This window comes from Ambystoma mexicanum, chromosome 6q (assembly GCF_040938575.1).
Source record: "Ambystoma mexicanum isolate Mex_15411 chromosome 6q, UKY_AmexF1_1, whole genome shotgun sequence".
Lineage (NCBI taxonomy): Eukaryota > Metazoa > Chordata > Amphibia > Caudata > Ambystomatidae > Ambystoma > Ambystoma mexicanum.
Genome location: NC_090937.1, coordinates 697,806,910 through 697,832,866, shown reverse-complemented (window position 1 = coordinate 697,832,866; position 25,957 = coordinate 697,806,910).

Below are 25,957 nucleotides of genomic sequence, written 5' to 3'. Positions count from 1 at the left end.
GTGCAGTGTTGCAGAATTCATCAGTGAAGAGGCAGCAACTTTGGGTTCATTTTGGCTGTTGCAGTGGAGAGCTACGTGCTGGTTGGAGCTTCGCTGAATGTGGTGACATCAGTTTAGTGCCCTTGGGAGTTGGCGATTCATCAGAACGTTGCCAGAACAAGGCGTTCGGTGAACGCGCTTCCGAAGAGCAAGAAGGTTAAAGAAAAGAACCTTCCAGCGTGGGAAACGTGGTGACGAACGAGGTCACAGAAGATGTTTTCAAACGCATGTTTGTAGGATTATGTAAGCGGTTGGGTCCCGTCTCTGTATTTTGTTAGGCAGCTGTGGCGGTTTTCAACAAAGATAACATGCTGCATTTCTGGAGGTGATTTATGAAGATGGCACAGCAGCAGTGATAGGAGTTGGTGAAATGCTGCGCAATATTTTCACTGACGTGTGGCTGGCATATCAAAGCAAGCAGTGGGGAAAAGGGGGCCGTGTTCCCCAAAGGTACTATCATGTTCCCAAAAGGTACCACTGTGTTCCCCAAAGGTAATTTTTGTTGCATTTTGAAGCTGGCAGCAGAAGAGGCATGCTAAGATAGATGATTGAGTTGTATTCATTTTTGGTCAAGGTGATGTGAGGCCTGTTCGGTGTTGTTTAATTCTGGAGATCTTGGAGCGAGTGACAGATGTGGTGCATAGAATGGGAAAGTATGTTGACGTGGCCTCTGTTAGAAAAAAAATGGAAATGAAAAGTGTATCACTTTGTTTAGTGTTATGTTTAGAGTTGAAGGTTCTCCAACGATTTCCTTTCCACAGATAGACTTTTCAATGCAGTAGGCAATGTGGACTGATTAGTGTTATTACAGAATTGTGATAAATGAAATATGCCACACTAGAATTTTGCTTTGCAGGTGGGAACTATTAATTTTAATGAGAACTCAGAAGCTTAGTTAGAGATTTAGTGGAAATGTTATGAATTTAAAAGCAGCATTTTGTTTTTGCATTGTGGGGATCTGTATGTGTAAGTCTCTGTTGTGTGCTACAATATTTTAGCATTTGGTGATTTTCATGCTTGTGTGCTTGATAGTCAAGTGTATGGAGTGTTCTATGGTGTTGTTTCTTCACAGCAGTTGAGTTAACAAGGTTGGATTCAGAGTACACTGGTGACGGATAAGGCGTGGCAACTTTGCACCTTGGGTGTTTTGGATGTTGTTTCACTCAGACGTTTGGAACGTCCAACCTGGTTCTTTGTACAGTGAGATACACATCATGATGGTGGTGTGTCTGTGGTGTGGCTGTGAGGATAGTATTGGCAATGTGTTGCAGTATGGTAGAGGAGGAGAGAAGTGAGATACCTAAGGTGGTGATGATTAGTAGTGGTGCAATTTTCAGTGGTTGGTGTCCTTCGTCCACTGTGTGGAAAAGGGGAAGGGCATTGTTGCATTGTTGATATGTGTCTTGGTACCGGTTAAACTGGTGATGTGTTCAGGGTGTACAGTTGTGGTGATGGTAGTTTCGGTTGGGATGCAGGCGCAGATGTTGGAGTGTTGTGTGTGCAGTGTGTGTTGTGAGTATGACAGGGGTTTGGTAGTAGTAGTTGTTGTTGTTGTTGTGTAAAGAGGGGAGATATGTAGTGATTTGGTTTCTATGTTATCTGTGTATTATGAATGGAATGATGACTGAGTGACATGGAATGCTGTGGGTGAGAATGTTGATGTATGGTTGAGAGTTCTGTGTGTGTCAGTTGGATTTATGTAGCCTACCTGAGAGGATGCCGGTGCATGTTTGCCTGGAGCCCAGATGAACCTGACATGAAAGGAACAACTGGAACATCAAGAGATGTCAGAGTCATCATTTGGAACCCAGAGCGTTACACAAAGCTAACAGGTGCTGGAAAAACAGCTTTGCACAGAGAAAAAAGAATATCTGTTTGGCTTATGTGAGAAACCATAGGGTGGCTAACCCACTAGTCCTCAGATACTTGTCATCCAGGTGGCCAGGACACTGCCATCGCTTTTGGATCCAGTTCTTGGAGGTGAACCAGTGTCGGAGGATCACCTGGGTGAGGGCTCTTTGGGGAGTGGGGGTGAGGCGGCCGATGGTGAGACGCAGTATTCCCCCCTTTCTCGTACCCATGACCCCTCCTATTTCATAGGATTCTCCAATGTGCCAACGCCCCCCTTTTCTACACAAACACTGGGCTGAGGAAGAGGGTGACTGAAAGTAACAAGGCTAACCGTTAAATATCTCATTGGACATGTCCCGCTTATTGGGTCAGGCGCTTGACTTTAATCACATTCATCTGATATGCATTAGCTTGCCCCACACGGATAAAAGGTGGAACATAAAGACACACTCTGAGCAAGCTGGAACACGAGAAGCAGCAGAACTTCCAGGGCGAAACTATTGGAGCAGAGCAATGGATAGAGGGATGAGAACCAAGGGTAAAGGAACCCAGGAGTTCCCTGCAGAAGGTTGTTGCCTTCAAGGAACCATAAGAGATACATGGAGATGGCCGAATGCCAGACAAGAAGACTGCATTGTGCTTCAAAAGCACCCACAACCCGCCCGGGTGAACGACAGAGTTGGGGAGGCGAGGCCAAGCCTGTGGTATTACCGTTGACTCATGGATTAAAACAACAAAGACAATAAAGGAATGCACAAACCGGTGTGTGGGCGAGCGTGATGAAAGACCCTTGTGTTTTAAGGAAAGATTGAAGTGGCAACAATATATCTTACAATTGAAGGCTGCATGCATGTGGATGAGACACGAAGAAAGGCAGACCTATGGTGAACATTAAATTACAGGTCAACTGTGAAGCCAGTGATACAGAGTAGCGGAGTGGTCCGGCAAAAGAAAGTAGCCCAATCGAAAGTCTCTGCGAATGGTAAAATGTGTTCATTATAAATCAAAAAAGTGAATGAACTTTAAAAAACGTGATGCTCAAGAATGGCCCTGGAAAAAGGGGAAGTGGGAAGTGAATATTGTACTCTTGTGCTTATGATATTGTAACGCTCACCTGGTATCCACGGGGACGTTACTCAGCCTGTTCTGACCTCTTACGACCTCAAACCCTTCCCTGGAGGGTATTCGACTGGAGACTAGACCTGAAACACGGGATTGGTAGAGTTTAACTCCCTATTGTCTCTGTGTGCTTGAACCCCTTCTTCCCCGGGGTCCAACCCTTCCCTTTGATCCACAGCTCACCTTGTTTTCTTGGATAGTGTGCTCTCCGTCCTGCTTTCAGCGGAGGGGCGCGTTGATTGATGCGGGCTCGTTGCTGCCTAGTTACTTCACTGGCTAGAGTCCGACAGGTAAGTATAATGAGTCTTTTGAACAGTTCTCTAACTTCGTTCCTTTCCTTCCTTATATGATGGCCGGCGTCCGGGGATGGCGGCATGCTGCAGGGATGAGTAGCGCTGAAGGTGAGTGAGAGCGCGATGCGCGATGCACCACTTTCGTATTTGCATTGAACAGAGTTCTTTTTCTGTGTCTTTTAGGTGTCCCAACGTTTTCAGCGTGGATGCCGGTTATGAAGAACAAATGCGGTGGGTAAGCGCGGTATGCGGCGCCTCTAGATGTTTCCACGCTAACCTGGAGTGTCTTTTCCCTCTTGCAGATGGATGAGAAGTTCCAGAGACAGAGTTCCCCCAGAGCGGCTGGGATTCAGGTAAGCGTTTGAAGCTCGTACTGTATTTAAAAATAAGGAAAGATTTGCAGAATGCTTACTAATGCCTTTTTTCTGTTCTTTTCCCTTTTCCTTAGGAAGCGGCGAGCCGGGATGGGAATGACATATGACCCATATGACACCACCGAAGATGCCCGCAGAACAGAAGGAGCGATGAATGATGGGCAGAAGCGCTGCAAGGTAAGGCTTTTCCTAACAGTGTTCTTGTTCTTGCAGGAGCTGAGCGCAGAAGAAAGTTGTAGGCCTACTGGAGACCAATCCAAACACGGTGAGTGTCACGCTGCAGGTGCAGAAAACGCAATGCATGTTTCTCAGCCTGGGTGTGGCTTAAATAGTCTCTGGATATCCCAGATGTCTCTGGGCTAAACCAAACCCAAAAGACTAGGCCGCACATGCAGTTCTGGGAACCGAAATATGCGGGGGCACCCATCTTGTCCCCATCAATGCACTACAAGTCCAATCCCCAATGTTATCCTATGGGAGGGAGTGAGTCTGGTGCCACAAGCGCCAAGTCTGACTCCAAGTGGATATTTGGAGGGATGGAGAGGCCCTTGAGGGCCATGTAGGTGATCATGGCCTGGCTCCAGCCTGACATCTTGGAGGGCTGGGGACATGAGGGGCAGGAATCATTACAGATATTGAGCTACATAGACCAAGAAACACTGAGTCAAACAACCCAAGAGTGCAAGCTAAAGGGAAAGTCGAAGTAGTAAAAGCCTTGCTCATTCGAAAGTCTTCGACATCAGGAAAAGGTCAGAGCCCAACTGCGAGAGACCGGAAATGTGATAGGTTAGGGGAACGGAACCCTTAACGAATGTGAATAAAGCTTGGGGAAGGGAACCCTTACAAGTGCTGTAATTGTGAGGTCCGAGCCTGACAGAGGGAGACCTACGTGAATTAATATTTGGAGAGGTCTGCGCCTGCGTGAACTTTTTGTTGAATTGTGAACCCTTTCTGTTGAACTGTGAAAGAACTTTTGGAAGGCTGGAATAGTGACTTTAATGTGGAAGGCAAGTTGGGCCTCGATCTATGTTTTGAGCTGCTTTGCTTTGAAGACCTGAGCCAGAGTGTGTCATCCTGTCTACTGGGACCGCCTTACTTCCTGCTGACCAACGTGGGGAGGAGTGCTGACTCAGCCACTTTGAGTCTTTACATTCTAACACTGATTTTCCTTTGCATACATATTCCTCTTTGCACACTTTTTGTATAAGAGATAAGGCAGGCATTATGATTTGTTAGTATAGGCCATTATGGTATGACAGAGACTGACTAGGACTGTTTTCTTTATTATTTGATGGTAGAGACTACTCCCATCTTAGCTATAGAGCAAAGTAGGAGTTTTTCCAAACCCAGAGAATTGAATAAAGGTTTTACAAATTGTACCTTTTGTGTCTGTGTCATACCATGCCTCCATTAAATATAGTGCCAGAGGTGGGATGTGACTCAATTGATAGAAGTTGAGAACCCATGCTAGTAATAGTCATTTCACTTGAAGGGGAAAACAGGATTATAGAAGTTCTTGATTCCAATCGAATATCCACCATTAAGGAGACCTTATCCTCCCAACTCCAAATTCCGGTTAGTCAACAGGATTTGTTCTTCAAAAGCCAGGTCTTATTAGAATCCCTACCTGTCGCCCACTATTAAATACAACAATGGGACCGAATAGTCTTAAAAAGTAAGACCCTCCCACATTTTCACTAGACCTAGCGCCCTAAACCCACCTTTTCCCAAACCGTTTCTTTTCGGTGCCAAGCCCCCTTTATCAGAATAAAGCTCGGAAGGGTCAGACAACTTCGAAAACATTATCTGAAAAAGTTGAAACTCTTTTCTTCTCCGAGCCAGAAAACACAATGGAGGAAATCCTCACCTCTCCCGAAAATATGGTCAATATTGAGACAGCCGTAGCTTAACTAGCCGTCCATCAGATTCAGGCTGAGACTCATTTTCAAGAAGATTTGACAAAGTTGGTCGAATTACAAGATAGACCCCCTATTAACTCAAGGGATATTACAACCCTATCAGAAAGGGGAAGGCCTAGGGAACTTTTTTCTGAATTTCGAGTGAATAGCTGAGCAGTTAGGATGGGGAGAACATTTTTAGAAATGCTACTTGGGACCTCTATTGAAAGGTGAGCTACAAACCGACCTATCAGTTACTTAATCTTGCCTTGGGAGCTACCCTTGTATCCATCAAAGAAGAACTCCTCAAAAGAGTAGGGCCGATCAGTAATTTTTATCGACAAAAATTAAGATCCATCAGATTAGACCCTGGTGAGACCCCCCTGGAAGTGGGGGAATGAATTAAAAATACTGTCTCCCTTTGGGCCAGCAATACAACTCAGGAGGAGCTAGTAGAAATTATCACCATGGAACAGTTTACCAACTCTCTGCCTCCTTTCTTACAAAAAGCAGTAGTGCAATTAAATCGACCCACCCTTAGCATGGCTATTGAGACCGACAAAATAACACAGACAGAGTAAAACATTTGCACTCAATACATATAAACGAAGAAAGAAAAGATCAAAAACCAACCTACCACTCTCAAACCCAGATATTAGAACGAGGAGGAGGACCCTCCAAACCCTGATAGTGGACCCCGAAAGAGAGGGTAGAAATAAAAAAAACCTGACCTTAGGGGTAAATAAGAGATAAGGAGACAAGAGCCCAGACAAGAATTGTGAATATTAACCTCTAACGTCTAAGTCATGCTAGTGAACATTAGCCAGAGTCGCATCTGCATGGATTTGTGATTGATGGCGAGCGACACAACTAGATGGAATTGTGAACATTAGCCTGCATCGCATCCACTCTACAGGATTCTCAAACCCAGGTGTAGCCTCCATCTCTGTCTGCCATATGTGGAAACCCACTTACTGCGGAACCGGTGCCTTTGCCCACTTTCCAGGACTCTCAATTCTAGGCATAGCCTTCATCACTGTCTATTGTACGGTGAAACGTAGTGAATTGTGAGACCTGGGCCTCTGGCCCACCATACAGGATTCTTAACCCTAGGCATTTAGCCAAACTGCAAAGGTCAGCTGACCGACATATAACCCACTAACCAAAAAGCTCTAAAACTCTGCATACCTAACTCAAACAAAGACCTACACAACCACCTCTCGCACAGCAAGCCGCTCGAACTTCACCACACCGCAACAACAAACAAACAACACATAAATTGCACCAACAGCACACAAGGCCTGACATCGATCCGATACTCGCACCAAAACTCAACGCACAGTGTATACTGAACTGAAGCCACCAACAGAACACCACTTCTCTCACTATCTACTCCCTCTTCACCTTACTAACCAACTCCACCTTCTCTTTTACAGATCTGCCTGGGGACAAATTCCATTGGTGACGGTGCACGATGCAAATACCTTTAACATGAACATAAAGCGACAAAGTCAATGAACTTGAAAAAAGCATGATGCTCAAGATTGACCCGAGCAAAAGGGGAAGTGTAAAGTGAATATTGAACTCTTGTGCTCATGATATTGAACTACATAGACCAAGAAACACTGGGGCAAACACCACAAGAGTGGGAGCTGAAGGGAAAACCGAAGTGGTCCTGCGAGGTCTATAGTAAAAGCCTCCCACATTGGAAAGTCTTCGACATCTGGAAAAGGTCCTAGGCAGGCTGAGGGAGAACAGAAGTGTGATATGTTAGGTTAAGGGTACCCCTAACAAGTGTGACTAAAGCTTGGGGAAGGGAACCCCTGCAAGTACTGTGATTGAGAGGTCTGAGCCCGACAGAGGAAGACCTACGTGAACTTTTTACTTGGAGAGGTCCAAGCCTGATCAAGGGAGACGTGTGTGAACATTTGGTTGAATTGTGAACCCTTTTTGTTGAACTGTGAAAGAACGTTTGGAACGCTGGAAAAGTGATTTTAACATGGAAGGCCAGGCGGTCCTCTATCCACGTTTTGAACTGCTTTGTTTTGAAAACCTGAGCCAGAGTGTGTCATCCTGTCTACGGGATTCGCCTCACTCCGTGCTGTCCAACATGGGGAGGAGAGCTGACTCAGCCACTTTGATTCTTGATATTCTTTTTTATTTTATTTTATTTTTTTATTGGGTTTTCAAGCATACAAAAATTAAATCAAAATAAACTCAACAATTCCCCCCCACTTCTTAACCAAGCCCCTACACCATCTCCCCCATGTCCCTTCCCCACACCATCCCATGTAAACAGGATGACAACACTATCATGAGTTCAAAGTATATCCAGTATTCGTAAGTTCTGCGGACAGTGTTGTTCCATATATGCTCCATGAAGTGAGTTCAATATCGGCGCCCATTCCGTACAAAATGTTGCCTGCTCCCCTTGAATCGTATAGGTGACCCACTCCTGAGATACAAAATTCCCTAATTTATAATACCAGTCTTTTATTTGTGGAGGGTCCGTGATTTCCATTTCTGAGCCACCACCAACAGAGCAGCCAACTGGAGAATATAAAAGGCCTTCCTCTTGTATTTCGGCCAGAGTTTATTGTCCTGTTGTGCCAGGCCTAAAAGTCTTTCCCCTAGGGCTCTCGCCATCTTGAAAGCAAACATTACCCTCATCTTTCCCTGCACTTCCGTCCAAAATTGGAACAGTTTAGGACACGACCACCAGACATGTAACCAATCTCCTTCCTCCCCCGCATTCCCTCCAACAAGAAACCGGAACCGATGGAGCAATTTTATGTAAATGTTCAGGGGTATAGTGCCATTGAAACATTCCTTAATCTGTATGGACCTAGTCATTCTCGGGATATCTGACCATAAACTGAACTCATGATGCTTCTGTTTGCGTGAATCCCAGGATTTTTGTCCAGTCCAGTTCATATGTAGGAGCACTTAGCGGAGGTTCGTCCTTTAAGAGCTTATTTAATTTAGAAATCAAGTGTTTATCTCCGGAACCGGAAGTCAGAAATTGCTCGAATGGTGTGAGTGATCTTAAAGCCGCTAACTTGTTGGATGGGGCCATCAGCCAGTGGCGAACTTGAAAATATTGAAAACGCTGACTCTCTTGGAGTGCAAGCACCTCTTTACATAGAGCAAAGGACTTTATATCCTACCCCAAGAACATGTCCCATCCCTCCCTTTTCTATTTGGGGAAGGAGCTGCCAGGTACTCCTGGAGTGAACTGTGGGTTTATGAATAAAGGATGAAGGGGAAGGGAAATGAGGTAAACTTATGTTGCCGGACAGCCTGATCCAATACTTCTTCCACCAGCCTAGTAATCTCACTATGATGTATGCTCCGAGGTCTGTCTGATCTAGGCAGCCATAGTTAATAGCCCGTTCCATCTATCTCCATCTCTTATTAGTGCCTTCCCTGAACCATTCCTTTATCACTCGATTGTAGTCTCTAAAATTAGGGAGGCCTACTCCTCCTCTGTTTGGGGGGACATTAGAGTTTTCGGTGCAATGCGGGGAGGTTTATTATTCCATATGTAATTCGATATTATTTTATGTAGCGTGCGAAAAAAGGAACCCGGGATTTGGATCAGAAGGGCCTCAAATAAATACAACACCTTAGGTAGGATCACCATTTTAACCAAATTAATCCGTCCGAGCCATGAAATCATTAAAGGGATCCAGGACTGAACAAGCTTCTGAATCTACACTAGTAGTGGGTGGAAATTAGCAGAATATAGTTCCCTGAGTGACCATGTAATATTTACTCCCAGCACTTGAATACCTTTCGGCAGCCAACAAAGCTGTGTTGCTTCCATTGCTTTGGCTAATTCTCCATGTTTGAGCCCAAGATTTAAGATTTCAGACTTTGTAATGTTGATTTTAAGCCCGGACACTCTACCAAACCCTTCCAAATTGAGCGGGTGCCGCAGGTAGTGAAGTTCCTGGGTTAGTGATCATCTGCGTATGCCATCAACTTATGACTATCTCCCCCAAATAGTATGCCTTGTATTACATCCGATTGACAGAGCTGCAATAGTAATGATTCCAAATGTATTGCATAAAGAAGAGGAGAAAGGGGACAACTCTGTTTCATACATCTGTAAAGTGAGACCAGCAGCGATAGATGACCATTTATGAGCAATCTGGTCGAGGGATTCACGTAATTAGCTTGTACCATCGCTAAGTATTAGGACCAAAACCCATAGCTCGTAAAGTATTAAACAAGAAGGACCACTCAACACGGTCACATGCTTTTTCGGCATCTAATGACACTAATATCACTGCATCCTCCTTTTAAACCATGTTTTCAATAAAGTGGCAGATTCGCCGAATATTATCGTGGATCTGTCGTTCTTTTATAAATCTCATCTCGTCAGGGTGGATAAGATTAGGCATAAGGCCCTCGAGTCAGTTTGCGAGAATTTTTGTGTATATTTTTGCATCTATGTTCTTGAGCATAAATGGGCGATACGATTCGCATTTAGCTGGATCTTTCCCTGGTTTCGGGATTAGGATTATATTGGGCTCTTCCATAGAAGCTGTTATTTTACCACTCATAGTAAAAGAGTTGAAGACGTTGGTTCATTTTGGGGCTAAGGTTGCTAGGAACCTTTTATAAAAAGAGGCAGTGTACCCATCTGGTCCTAGCGATTAGTTTATTGGAAGGTTAGCTATAAAAAATAACACTTCCTCCCAAGTGATGTCGTTATCTAGCTTTGCTCTATCCGCTTCTGATATTTTTCCCAACTGGATTGATTGCAAGTAATTCTTTTGTGATACCTAGTCTGAGGAATCTGACTTATATAATGCAGAGTAAAATGCTTGGAACTGGGTTATAATTTCTTCCGTCTATTGTTTAGGCCGCTATTTTCTGTTTTATTTGTCTTGCTAACACTCTGCTTTGTTTGCCTTAATGTATATCCTCTGCTTCAAATACCATAAACTTTCTTCTGCCTGTTTGGTTCGTATTAGGTCAAGTCTGCACTTAGCGTTTCGGTATTGCCTGTGGATGCTCGCTGATGAGTCTGCTTCCATCTGTTTTAAGGTATCCTTTACCTCCAGGTCTATTTAAAGTTTTCACTTAGGTTTCCCCCTATACGCCTGTATCGCAATAGGTTCCCCCGTAAGGGTCACTTTAAACACATCCCAAACCACACTTAAACCCACTTCCCTGCCGAGGTTAGAATTAAAATATTTGGTAATCTTGCCATCTATTTCATCGCAGAGAACCTAATATGACAGTAACTCTTTCAGGAATTTCCCGCCCCAGAGTGTGGGAATGACTTTAGGGAGTTTAAGTTCAATAATCAGAGGGAAATTATCTGTGATGGTGATTGTATGGGTGTCAATTTGTGCCACTCTTCCTATCAGCCTAATCGAGGCCCAACAATACTCTATCCTTGAAAAGGATTTGTGAATGTGGGAATAGTAAGTGTATGCAATTTCCTCTCCTTTCAGGTTATGCCAAATATCTTTGAGTGTCAACTGATCAAATTTCTGTCTATGGGCTAAGAAGGGCAGGGGGCGAACACATCTGGTGTTAGAGCTTCTGTCTCGTACAGGGTCCCATGAAATATTTAGATCCCCCATCAAAATCATTTCACCCAGACCAAACTGTTCTAAGTTGGTTAATGCTGTCTTCAGAAAGCCCTCTTGACGAGTGTAGGGGGCATATATATCAAGGCCAAGGTTAGGGTCAAAATCCCATCTGTAAAAAATATAGAGAAAATGATCCTCTTTGTCAGCTTGTACCTTCAAAATGGAGACCTGCGTACCCGTTTTAAAAGTGATAAGTACCCCTGATGTCTTCTCCTTTGCGTTAGCCTGCCTAATTATCGGTATTGCTTTCGTTTTAACTTGTGTCGGTCCTGCTATTTAATATGTGTTTCCTGCAGGGCGATAAGATCAGGCTGATGTGTATTTAACAGCCGTTCCAATTTCCTCCTCTTAACAAGGGTATTAAGCCCCCTTATTTTAAGTGTCAAACAGCAGAAGAGAAAGGTATTTAGCGAAACTGCTACCCTGGGAATGCACCTCTGAGGACATATTTCTAACCCTCTGTTTCCGATGCTGTGTACTGCCACCTGCACCAAAACATTCCCCTCAACTCTCAATGTATACCCTACCCCTGTACTCCCAACATTTATCCAACAACTTTCCCCTCTCCCTGCTGTATACCATCCTTGCTACTCTCTCCTCGGACTCCATCCTCAGAGATGGCCTACCTCCTAAACCAGGGATAAGTGCAGGGTATTCTAAAAACCCTCTTTATTTGTCTTTAATATTCTCTAAGATGAGCCTCTACGAAGCACCTACTTTAAAAAATGTAATTCATGATCTGCAAAAGTCTACCTTAGTACACCATGTCGTTGCTAGCCAGGCAAGCTCTTGATCCTTCAGGATGCTGGGGACTCCTCCGCCGGGAAGGGGGCTTTGTGATTTCTTGTCCGGGTCCATTGTATTGCTGTCCATTCCCAGTATCGCGGTCCTCAGGGGTTGTAAGCCCAGATCCCTGTACTAGGGCCCGGTTGATCTTCCTGGTCTAATCGCAAAATACGGGCCCCCTCCTCCTTTGTCGTAACTCAATATTGTTTGACCTCCCAACTAAATAAAAGGCCAAATGGGAAGGTCCATCTGTATGGTATCTTCTGAGTTTGCAAGTATTGCAAGATCTCATGCATGGCTCTACTTTTTTGTAGCGTCAGTGGGGAGAGATCCTGATACAGTTGGATTTTGTTCCAAATGAGTGTAATCTGTGTCGCTTTTCTGGCTTCCCTTTAAATTAGTTCTTTCTGCGGGTAACATGGCAATGCCACCAAAGTGTCTTTGGGTCGGGCACTCGAATCCTGGCATCTCGGGCCGACCCTATGAATACTGTCTATAGGAATTGTTACCTCTGCTTCCATATTCAATAGATATTTGAAGACTCCTGTAACTTCCTCTATTAAAGCTATCTGTACATTTTCCGCAACCTTGTAACTTAAGCCTCGCATTGTCTGTACTGCTGCGCTCGGCTACCCTCGGGTTTGGTGCGCATTATAAGTAAATAAACAAATAAACAAACAAAGCTGAATCGTTCACTGATTCTGGAATGTTTTGTATGCGAATGTTGGACCTCCTCGACCTATTCTCCAAGTTCTCACCTTGCAGCTCCACATTATATGTTGTCCTTACCAATTGTTCAAGGAGCTCCTCCGACTTGGCCGAATCCTGGGCGAGATCTTGTAGTGCCTTCTCATTAGTGTCTGTTATTTCCTCAAGAGAGGCGATGTCTTTTCATATGTCTGATAGGGCGGATTTAAATTCAGTGGTGAAGGTGTCAAATTGTAGTTGAAAGGGGGGGACACTGTTGAGCAGCTTGCAAGATGGCTGCCTAGCTTTCTAGCTCCGTGCCCGACTGCTGAATATCCGTCTACATCAGCGGCTCTCTGCATCATCCAACGCTGGGAATGAGTGCAGTGTGTTCGTAAACCCCAGAGCAACATACAGATCCGTTCCTGGGCGAAGAATGGAACTCTACGGCTGAATTGGGCCCTTTCTCCTCCCGGGCCGGCTCCCTGCTTACTGAGACCTGCCGGGCCGCGTGTTGACGCCGCAGACCCAGCCCCCCGTATGCTGGTGGGACTGCGGTCTTTCATCCCTCACTGGTCGGCTATCTATCTGCGGTGCCCTGCTGAGCCGTGCGCTGCTGCCGCGGGCCCGGCCCTCCAGAGGCCGCTGGAGCAGCAGACCTGATCTCCTCCTTGCCCAGCCGCCTGCGTGCCTGGCCCTCCGCGCTCCGCTGGGGCTGCGCTTCCTTTCCTGATCCCGCTCTTCTCGAGCCGAGGTGCGCCTGGAGCTGCTGCTGCCCCGGGCGGCTCTTCCTTGTCTGCTCGCCCCTGGTGACAAGTGGAGGCGGTGGCCGGATCCAACTGAGTGGCTGCCTGATGGACTTGTCCTGCGCCGCGGGGGCTGCTGGGGCGGTCCCGCCGCCCTGGAGATAACACGGCCTCCCCGCCTGCACCTACCCCACTGGCCACCCCTCTTCAAGAGGCGCCCGTGCTGTTGGGCTGACTGGCTGCCTCCCGCCGCGAATCCCGACTTTGTGGCCTGCCTGTGGACATCCTTCTTGGTCACTTGGCGGCGGTTTGACGCCGGCTGGGGGCCACGGATGCGGTGCGGGGCCTGGAGCTGTCCATCTGCAGGAGAGGAGCTGGGGGGCTGAGGATGACAGGCCCTGTGCCCCCTAAGTGGCTGTCACACACATAGCCTGCCCGCAGTGCCAGCCCAACCGGCCCTGAATACCTTGCACACACTACGCTGCCGCAGGCCCACACGTCTGGGGCTTTATACTGGACTGTATGGCCCGCCTTGGCCCAAGATTCGGCACGACACCGCTTCCCCCACCCCCGCAGGGTTCTTTACACCACAGCGGGGGCTGTCCTCCTCCTGTGGACTTAGTGCCTGTGGCACTGCGGCAACTGCTCCAGATCGGGGCGGGCAGCGCCAGTGGAGACATGCTCTGTTCACATCCTGTGTGTCACCTGGGCGACCGGGGGGCCTTGCACCCAGCCACCCATATTCTTCATCCTTCCAGCCGCCTTGGACTGCAGCGCCCATCACCTCTGATACTGGAGGCCTGCGGCCCTCCTGGGCCTCACGGAGCATACTCTCCAGAACACTGTCTCCGACCTGGTGCGTGATATGGAACAAGTCAAGGCGAAATGTGATGACTTAGAGTCCAGATCCCGCAGAAACAATATCCGTATTGTGGGGGTCCCGGAGTCCGCCCTCAAGGGCAAGATGGAACTGGCTGTTGAAAACCTCCTAAGAGACCTCCTGGACAATCCCCAGCTCTCTCCGTTCTTCACGATCGAGCGCGCTCATCGGGCGCTGACCCCCCGTCCCAAGCCGGGCAATTTCCCCAGGCCGATCATTGCTAAGGTTCTAAGCTATAGGGACAGAGACCATATACTACGCTTGGCTCGAGAGAAGGGGGAGCTGAAACTGGAGTCTCAAACTATCCGAATCTTTCCGGACTTTTCTGTCAGTGTGCAAATGGAGCACAGACAGTTCAACGGCATGAAAAAGTTGCTCAGAGAGAGGAAAATTGAATATGCCATGTTGTTCCCGGCACGACTGAAGCTCACTCATCCCAATAAGTTGTATTTTTTCACGTGCCGGAGGAAGCAGTGAAATTCATCGAATCCCACATCCCACTTCCTGACCCGGTGGATGAGCCAATAGATAATGATTGAGGAGGTGCGCGCCGACCCTCACAGGTGGGCCTTCTTGACCACCGCCAACACACGCACCGTCTATACCTCCCTTGTTGAACTTATGGACTTTGCATCCTGTTTATCCTTTGCTAGTTGTAACCTGATGTAATGGTTCCCTTGAAATTGTAATATCTGGCATCGCTGTACGACATATGGTGTACTGCATCAACCTCTCACTTAAGTTGGGTTAACGGCAACAGCGACCCCTGCTGCAGCTGCAATGCCGTGTTGGGCATGTTATGGCCATTGGTTGCGCCCCAGTTGGGCGTACACGCAGATGTTGCTCTGTTGGGTATGGTACGCCTGCGCCAGATCTTTGGGTGGGTTTTTGTGCACTGCTGGGTTGGGGTGGGCAGTGAAGGTGGGGGGGGGGTAAAGTTGTGGGATGTTATTTCAAAAATGGTAAGGAGGTTGTGGCTTGGAGGGCGGAAGGGTACGCCATTGCATCGGTAATTATCACATGGTCAACAAACAGGGCCACATGGTGCTGGGATGCCCCATAAAGCTGTAACATGGCTATTAGGCTAATGACATGGAACATCCGTGGGCTCAGCAATTTTGCAAAGGCCGCAGGGGTGTCCTAACCTTGATTCACAAATCAGTGGAATTTTCCTTACGCACAAGCCACATAGAGCGAGAGGGTATATATGTGATCCTCCACTGTCTGCTAGCTAATACAGAGTGTCTATTGGTGAACACATACGCTCCGAAACATTGATGCTCCCTATTTTTTTGACGACATCAACACCCTGCTTATGAGATATATTGGGGTCCCGATTATCTGGGGGGGGACATGAATCTCATATTAGACAGCGAGCTGGATAGATCAGGCACTGCACACAGGACGATGTCCAGAGCCTCCCACCGGCTCCATGCACACATGGCCCCTGCTGGCCTAATTGACGCCTGGAGAGCGCTTCACCCACTTGCTAGGGAGTACATGTTTTACTCTTCTGCACATGACAGTCATTCTAGAATTGACCCCTTTCTCCTGTCAACTGGGCTAATGGGGAAAACTCTCAGCATGCAGATATTACCGCGCACGCTCTCGGATCACTCCCCAGTGACACTGGACATTGCACTGCGGCCTGCCCTCCCTCGCCACTCCAACTGGCGCTTCAAATCAGAGGCATTACATTACATAGTTTTTAAGGCCGACATCCTTGCAGATATCAATTTGTTTTTTTGATAACAACAAACGTCATGACACAACTGACGGGGTTAGGTGGGAGGTGTTCATTTCTTTCATAAATACAGACACCAAAATATTCGCCAAGATCATTGCGAATAGGTTCCTCCCCATCATGACATACTTGATCCACCCGGACCAAAGTGGCTTTGTCCCCGCCCGCTCCACTGCTTTAAATATCCGGCGACTATTTAATGTCATCTCTAGAATTGACCCTAAAGCTAACGCGGTTGCTGTGATACTAGATGCCCAAAAGGCGTTTGATATGGTTTTATGGCAATACCTTTGGGTGGTACTGGAAAAAATGGGAATCGGCCCACGCATGCTCTCCTACATCAAACTGCTGTATACAAATCCTGTGGCCAGAGACCTGGTTAGCTCTCATTTGTCAGCTTCCTTCACTCTCCATAGAGGAACGCGCCAGGGGTGCCCATTTTCCCCCTGACTATTCGCGATGGCTATCGAGCCTATGACGGATAGTGTAAGAGACAAACAAACCCGCAAGGGGATACGCCTGCGCGACACGCCCAAAATCATATTGCTGTACGCGGACGACGTGCTTCTGTATGTCAGGGACCCCTCAATCCATCTAGACCCAATCATCCACGAGATAATCAAAATAGGTACATTCTCGGGCTTCACTATAAACTACACCAAGTCAGACATCTTCCCCCTCACAACTGCAACTCCCCAACTGACATGTGAATTCCCACTTCGATGGGCCCCAGAAGGCATCAAGTATCTCGGGGTCCAGGTATCCCTGTCGAGATCCTCCTTATTGGCTGACAACAATATTGCTGCCTTGCAATATGCAGAAGCTAGAATGGAGAGGTGGTGTAACCTCCCCCTGTCCCTCTCGGGAAGACTGTCGCTAATCAAAATGATTATAGTTCCAAAGCTCCTATATGTATTCGCTAACGTCCCACTCTGGCACGGGAAGCACTATTTCACACACTTGCACGCGGGGTGCGCCCTGTTCCTATGGCATTCTAGCGCCGTCCGCAGGAAATGGCAGCATATGACTTTACCCTATGAGGGGGGTTTTAACGCCCCGGATCTAACCCGATACTGGATTGCCGCACAAGCCCAAACATGCAACACACTGGTATAAACACCAGGACCCTCCTCCTCATGTCAAACTCGAGATCCTGGCAACCGAGGAGGTGAATGTTATGTCCCTGATCCTCTTCCACTCGTATCAATCTGACAACCTGACTGACCCAGTGGCCACCACAATCAGGGCATGGAAACTGATTCTGCAATCCCACTCCGAACACTGCCCGTACTATAAATGGTTGCCCATATGGTAATTCCCAGGCCTCGCCCCACACAGGATAAACTCCTCATGTGATACTGGCTGGATCTGTGGTATCGGGCGTTCTCCGACTTGTTTCCCGAGGGGAAATTCATCACCCCGCAGACATGGAGACCAGGACACTCCAAATCAGCACTGGAGTTACTGCACTACTTCAGACTTAGAGCGGCAGTGCAGGACATGTGGTCTTCATACCCGGATGAACCCACTGAATCCCCGGAGATCTGCTACATTGCTAATTCTGCGGGGGCTAGGGGCATAACATCTGCCCTGTATACAATGTTGATGGAACAATCTGCAGAACTATCCCACAAGCTTCAGGACGCATGGAGCCATGAATTGGGGTTGGCAATCACTGATGACATGTGGGCGAAAATGTGCATACACACACACAAGGTCTCCCTCAACTCTAGATTTAGATGTGTGCAAAATAAACTCCTTAATCGCCTGTATTATACTCCTCACATGGTGGGGAAATTCGCACATAATCAACCCCATGTCTGCCTGAGATGCAGATCCAATGAAGCGGATCATGTCCATATGTTCTGGTCCTGTGGGGCGCTAGCCCCGTTCTGGGAGGCTGTGCTTGAGGCCCTCTCAGAGATGGTGGAGTTCCGGATTAATCCTGATCCCCTGCCTGTGTTGTTCAGACTGTGGGAGGGAACTGGGGCAAAGCGGGTTGCAAAATTTTTGAATGTGGGTGCTATAGTGGCTAAAAGATGCATCCTGCAGTGCTGGAAGCGGCGCTCCCCCCCTTCGCTAGAAATGTGGTTAAAGGCTCTCACCTGGACACAGGTGTGTGAGGAGGACTACATCAATACACTACCTGTGAATGCTCGCCCCGAAAATGTGTGGACAAAGTTTTGTAGCTATTTGAACAGTAAAGCTGACTTGGAGCTTCTATCCTCGCCTCCGTCACCGGATCGGGTGGATGTGAAACCTGGACTATGAGCAGCCTCCCTAGACTTGATTCGCTCTTGGAGAATGTGCCTGTTTTATTACTAATGAACTGCTTGTTTTGTCCATGTTCTTAAGTATGAAATGCGGATTGTCGATGAAATGTTCAATGCACCTGCTACTGTTCCTTGCCAATAAAGAAAAGTTTTTTAAAAAATTATAGTTGAAAGAGGCAGATAGTTTGTCCTGAAAAACATGAAAACAACGCTCTAGATCTTCTTTTGAAGCCACCATGTTACTGTCTGTACTGTCCCTCTGTACCTACAGCAACTCGCTCTTGTGGTCTGGGTCTTTTTGGGGGTACAACGTCTTTTCATTGCGGGATGTTTTTTCGCTGGGTTTTTTAACGCACATTTTTTTCCGAAAGAACCCATCAAATTGTTTAGGGGTGGTTAGTAAATTATATATATGGGGTGTTGTTTTTATGGGAATAAATACAAATTAAAGAAAATGGGGTGGTTGGGAGGAACCCCCCCAAAATGAATGTTAAAAAAATTTGATGGGTTTTTCGTAAAAAAAATCACTGTAAAAAACCCAGCGAAAAAACATCACGCGATGAAATGACATGGAACTGTTTTTGGGCAACTAAGTTGGCAAGAGGGGAAAAGACGAGGTTCAGCGCAAGGACCTGTTGGATTAGGTGTGGTGAGAGGTGCTGCAGGTGGATGCGGGGGGCGGGATTTGCCAAATCTACCGCCAGGTAAGTAAACAAAAATCAAGTTTTTGCAAGCACACTGCGCAACAACACTTAATTAAAGCCAAAATGGTATAGTGATTTTTAATGAAAGCTAAAGTAGCCTGACACGTGTTTCGGGCACTTGCCCTTCCACTGAGGCTACAAGGTTTTTTGTACATGCAAAGTAATGTAGTACAAGGCATTTGAACAATGTACATATATACACCCAAGGTAACAGGGCAACCAAAGAGAAGGGCCACAAAACAATTATTTTGGTCATTCATGGCACAATATTGTACATTTCAATTCATGGTGCCAAAGCAGAAAATTATTAAAAGCAATTTCGAAATAAACAAGACATCCATGTATCACATAATTGCAAAGAAGGCCATACCAATTGTGTATTCGGAATTCATCAGGTCAATTAGGGAGAAAAGAGCGGAAAATAAACAAAGTTTGTTAGCTAGGGGTTCTTAGTGGGCCATACAAGTTGTCCGGGCTAGAATTAAATTGAAACCATTACCTGTGGTTTGATTCTGTTGAGAACTGTAATTAAGGGAAAGCGAATTGTTAAACCAATTGTCGGACATCAAATAAAACATGTTATTGCTGCAATATGAGCAAGAAAATTTAGGCTTTCCACTTACCCAGGATATGGTAAGTGATTAATTAACGATTTCTCACGGGCTCCGCTGTAAATTTTATTTGATGGGCATATTAGGCATATGTTCCATTGCATATAAGGAGTAATTGGACATTTATAGAACAATGGCAAGTGCCAAACCAGTACCTGTCACTTGCAGTTGCAACAAACTATAAGGTAGTGTTTCTGCGTTACAGCTTTGAGGAACGGGAAGATTCCATAAACAATCGTATGTAGTAAGCCCAGCAGTGAGATGAAGGGAGGCGGGAAGGGAAAGACATAAACAGACAGCATAATTAGCACAAGCTGCGTGTCTGTCGGATTAATTGAGATGCGCGTAGACCCTCGCGGCTTTTAGGGGTCTACGCGCAAGTTTGAGCCTTACCAGCGACTCCGCTGCAGTTCGAACTGGAGCCTGTCGGCTCTATCGCGTGCTGCCACAATTATGGGTAGGCACTTCTGTACGTCTGCATTCACTGCTGCGCTAGTGGGACTAGACGTCCGCCATCTTAGGTGAGTATACACGGCAAGAAATCAGAGCAGTTCTAAGGTTAATTAATTCCAAGGAAACCGACAACCGTTTCCATTAATTAGGAATAAGAGAATTATGCTAGAGGATATATGTTCATATACTTTTGTGTCACTTACATCCACACGTTTTTGGGCCCCACCGGACCTAAGCTAGCAGTTTATGATGGGATTCTCTCTAGGAGTGAGTGGGAGCGTGGATATACACTCTTTTCTTCTCCCCCTTGGGTCCTGGCATTGAGCAATTGCTCCCCTGGGACTTTTCCTGCTACTAAGTTATGGTTCGGTTTTTCCTTTTGTTTCCGATTCCACTATGGGTTTCAAATCTTCCAAGAGCTATCCAGTATGAGTAATGTAGCACTTAGTCTTCCCTATCATCAATTATGGGGGCTTCCCAATCACACCCAGCTTGTTCACCTGAGATTTGCTTCTCCACTTACCCCAACACTATTAGCACAAATGGGTCTTGCCCATATATATAATGAGCCTTTCACAAGTACCCTAAAAGGACCTCCCAGAGCTTTGTTAGTTCAAAGTGGGGGTTCCGAGTCCCCTCTGGTTTTCCAGTCGCCTTCACGTGGTGTTTCCTGTACACTCAAATTCTCCCTGGGGGTCCAAGCACTGGTGCGTCTCACTCGTGTCATCCAGTTGCCCTCCAGATTAATAGTTCAATGTTTTGGATGTCTGTGGGATTATTTTTTGCCTGCCCCAGTCCGTTGCATTTCCCAGGATCTCTGCCCAAATAATTGTTGCCGTTGTAGTGCTGTTCAGACTCAGGGCACCGAGAGTGCGCCGCCTGCGCCATCGGACTCCCACCAGGGGTCTGCCTTCCTCAACTCCCACAGCGCCTGCTCCAGGTGGGTCCTGCCTGGGTGAAAAGAGGGATCACTCACCGGTTGTGGTGCGCAGGGCCATGCCGGACAATGTGAAGCCTACCAATCTCCCCGGGGATTCTGTGTTATTCCGGGCAATGTTTTGGGCGGTATAGGGATCACTCACCGGTTTTGCGGTGCAAGGACATGTCTGGACATGATGGGGTTTGCAGGTCTTCCTTGGGGGATCTCTATTGTTCTGGGCGGTGTCTTGGGCGGTTTACCTTTATCCCACCACGTCGCTAGGCACTCGAGCTTTACCGTCCACATCGTGGCTTCTCCTCGCAGAGTCGGGGGTGGGGCAGAGCCTTCTGCATCCACGTCCGCTTGCTGTCTGTGAGTTTGTGCTGGCCCCGGTGTACCATCCCATAGCAATGTAATGCAAATCACTTATCTGCTGACCTCTAATGGAAACAGCTCCTCGCCGATCCCCTTCTGTTATTCCTCTCAAAGTCAGCTTTGCTTTATATTGTCCACATGCGCCAGGTGTAGATTCCAAATGTTGTATTTTGAGCTTGCTCCGCAGATCAAGGCTTCTGATGGTGTCTTCACTTCTTGGTCAGCCATCTTAGAATCAATTCTTTATATTCTAACACTGATTTTTCTTTGCATACATATTCCCCTTTGCACAATATTTGTATAAGAGAAAAGGCAGGCATTAGGTTTTGTTAGTATAGGCCATTTTGATTTGACAGAGACTGACTAGGACTGTTTTCTTTATTATCTGATAGTAGAGACTACCTACTCCCATCTTAGCTACAGTGCAAAGTATGAGTTTTTCCAAACTCCAAGAATTGAATAAAGGTTTTACAAATTGTACCTTTTATGTCAGTGTCATATTTGTGATACCATGCCTCCTTTACACTTGGGATCATGGATGCCATATCAAGAGGCAACTGTAAGCCACAAAGGGAGTCAGAGGGGATAAACTACATACGCACAACATATTTCTCTAGATTAAGTAAAAGAAGAACATTTATAAGTGGCAAGTATTGATCAATCAAGGATGTAGAAAATATATGTAAGACGGAGCAACCAAGTCCACCAAGTCTCTAGAGGTCAAGAGGAGTAACAACACCCAGCATAATTGAATTAAATAGCACTAAATAAAAGGTCAAAAGGAACAAAATCATGGTCACCTCACGTGCTGCAAGACTAAAAAAACAAGGTATTTTCATTAGGCTCCAACTGAAGATAGCAATGTACCTACACTCCCTTAAAAGTCCCAAGGAAGAGAACAGTGAGCAAGGCCAACTACACACAAGAAGCCTTGGATTGAGGCTTAACTGATGAGAGATGGTGGACTAATTAGACAAGTGGGTAGTAGTCTGACGTTGTTCCCTGCACCTGGCTTTCGTTTTCTTACGTGCTGCTAATGAGCCGAATGTCCAGGGTTGGGAGAGAATGCCAACCAGTCACGAGGGCCCATGTAACAATCGATCATACATTTTTGCAGAAGCCAATCCGCTGCTGTTATTCTACTATTAATCTGTATTATACGTAGTCAAAAGTAGAGTAAGGCGTGCCTACTAGATAGGGGAAGCCAATTGTGTTACTAACACCTATACAAAATATAAGTATATATGTTCCCTTAACCAATCCCTCCACCAGTAGGTTTTTTCTGTTTGCCACATAGGATGATGTCATAGCTGACACTAATCGAGGTATAAAGTCTTTGGTTAATTGAAATGTATTCTGAGAGTGTGTGAGCTGCAATTTGTTTGTTCGCCAGGTTTCCCTAACTTTATTGAGCTGTTAATAAAGTAGTACTTTGCCATATTCTTTGAGTATGTCCGGTTATTTTGGTCTGCGATCATTTATTGGTAATTCCATCTAGCACATAAACTGCTCCAAGTGCGACTGCACATTTTGGTAGCAGTGCGGATCGTTCTGTTCCAGTCTCCTGGGTCCAGGTCCAGACTGTTGAATTGTTGACTGATTCCATCATTAATTAGACAGAAGATTGCTGAGTTTCCTGTGGAAAACAGAAAAAAGACACACATGTGGAAAGGAAGTCGGTTGGCAGGTGCCCCTTTTTACGAATTTCCTGTCCGGTCCCTGCAGGCCACTCACGGACTGAAGGCGAACTGGTCTATTAGGGAAGATTCGATACTGAGGGACTGAGCAACAGATGTAAGTAGAGCATCAAAGGTTGCAAATAAAGGGGTTGCATTTTATGTAAACATATATAGTAACAGGATTTGGGTTAAGACAAAGAGAGCGATACCTCGATTCCTGATTCCAAGGGGACGGAAGGACATGCATTCAACTCCAGTGGGGTGTTTTAGGGATTCCTGAGGCCAGGGCTGAGATGAAGAATGCGTGTCAAACTCCAAGATGGGGTAAAACTGAGATGAGATACATATACTAGGAGATAGCAAAGGAAAGCGATCGCAAAAAATTAAAAGTGCACATTTGTTTGGGGGAAAAGTGTAATCAGGGATCTGGGAGCCCTTCTTCACTTAGTAGGCAGCGCCAGCACAAAAATGGTCAACACAAGGTAGTTTTGAAAATTAGAGTATATTTGGTGTGCCCTTTTTTGAGACACGTGTTTCGGCGATACCTTTGTCTTTTTCAATCAGGGCTACATATATTGAAACATGATATGAAAGGTGCCATAGCCACAAGGTGGTTTTATAGAATAGCATAAACAATCAATCACAAGTAAAAGGTATTAATTGCACACAATGTCGCACAGAAAAAGAGGAGGGGTTAAGGGGAGGATTGATTTGGGGAAAAAGAAAGGAAAACCAATGGGAAAAAAAGAGAGAGAAACAAAACGTTAATTTTGAAAACATAGCATTTTGAGCTTAGGAAGCAAGATTAGAGCAAGATCCATTCTTTGTTCATGGTTTTCATTAGGTAAAGATGTTGGTTTTATCTAATAAATGTGACAATGACTGTTTATCTGAGTTACAATTTGCTGGTTGCCCTGTTCATGGGTTAAATCCCACCTGTAGAAAGGATAGTTTGTTTGGCTGTTAGCGTCTGAATTAATAGCAATGTATTCCAAATTAAAGATGCCATAGTTGGCAATTGCGGTTGGGCAATGAGTGTGGGTGAAACTAAAAGTCCCATGTCTCCATAAGATGTGTTGATTAGCGAAATTGTTAAAAATGTGATGCGCGCGCTACATCTGAAACTCAAAAATTCTAGTTTCAGAGAAAACAAGTGCCTATTGACACGTTTATAGGAAAGACTTCTTTGCGAGCGTGATGCGAGTACTGCATCCCCAACCCAGCTACATTGCGCACGATGCGCAGTAAATCGTTATTCTTGGGGTATTGTAACAAGATTAGCCTTTACGTATAACTATAAAAAATTAGTTCAAAGGCCCGATGTCAGGGAGAGTTCGTACCTATCTTTCGGCATGATACATACGTGTGTACAATGCATACCAGCACCCGAGTGCTCGGTCGCCGTTATGAGTAACAAAGCATACTTGCAGAATTAGATAAAATCACAGCGCCACTCGCATCCACACTTTCTGCAGTGCGAAGTGTGCCGCTCAGACTTGTCTAGCTGCGGTCTATGAACCGATACTTCAAGGGGCTTAGGGCTTACCTCGAAAGTGTCGGTAACAGTTTTCGTGAAGCCACGCTCCGATTATCTGGCCGATTCATGGAATTAATGTGCGCCGAAAATTCCCGCGCAGAGGTGCCAAAATGTGCGATTCGCAGTAAAAGTGCGAAAATCGCAGTGCAACTGTGAAAATCGCAGGGAAACCAGCGCACATCGATTCATGGAAGTCTGTGCGCGAGAAAAACATTGGATGTGCGCTGAAAAAGTGCGCGGCGCACGCCGGCGCACAGGTCATCCAACGGCGTGTGCCACGGCCGCTGCGAAATCGCACATAGCGCGGCGCACATTACAAAAGTAGGCGGAACACGGGGCGTAACACTCGGAATGGGGAACAACGCGCGAAAATATGGGCGTCACGGAGGAAGTACAGGAGGCAAGTGCGCGGAACGCCAACACGCTCGCCTACAACTCGTATTCATGGAATCCAATAGGGCAAACCAGCGCACGGTCAAAGACGCGCACAGGGACAAACAAGTAGGCCACAAGAAAGCAGGTGGTAGCGTCCCTGCGCCTGAAATAAATGTGCGCCAAAATGTGCGCTAAAAAAAAGCACCCATATACAGCTATGATGAATGATCCATACAGTGGCCCTCTAGGACAAATGAGGTGCAAAGGGGTACCGACAAACACAGACACCCGCTGTGTGAAAAATGGCGTGTGCGTGTATTACGGGGTTCATGGGAAGTTCCACACGCGATTGGCCTGGACACGTCTATTCCGGGGTGCACGGGAAGGGAAGTTTCATACGCGAATTTGCACGGTACGTGTATTTCGGTGTGTGCGCGTGAAGTTCCACACGCAATTTCAGCAGGGTATGTGTACTCCGGGTGCGCGGCAAATTCCACACGCGAATCCAGAAGCCTACGTGTATTTCGGGGATGCCGGGGAGTCTCACACGGTGGATTGAATTGGCCATGTGGGTCCTCCCAGCTGTTCCCTCTACACGCTTCACGGCCCCTGCAGGCGGCCCACACCACAGGGAACTACCCTAGACCCGGCACATGTCCCGCAGGCAGCCCATCCACCATGGCCATGCCCCCCAGCCAACCCACATGTCACCTTGCACTACTGCCCACCAACGCATGTCTCCCAGCACCCCTACCCCCCTGCATCCAGGGGCACCCTCCACCAGGCCCCCCACTCCTGTCCCCCTGCACCCCCACCCCCCTGCATCCAGGGGCACCCTCCACCAGGCCCCCACTCATGTCTCCCAGCACCCCCACCCCCCACCAGTCAGGGGCACCCTCCACCAGGCCCCCACTCATGTCTCCCTGCACCCCCACCCCCCAGCACTGTGGGGCACCCTCCACCAGGCCCCCACTCATTTCCCCCTGCACCCCCACCCCCCTGCAT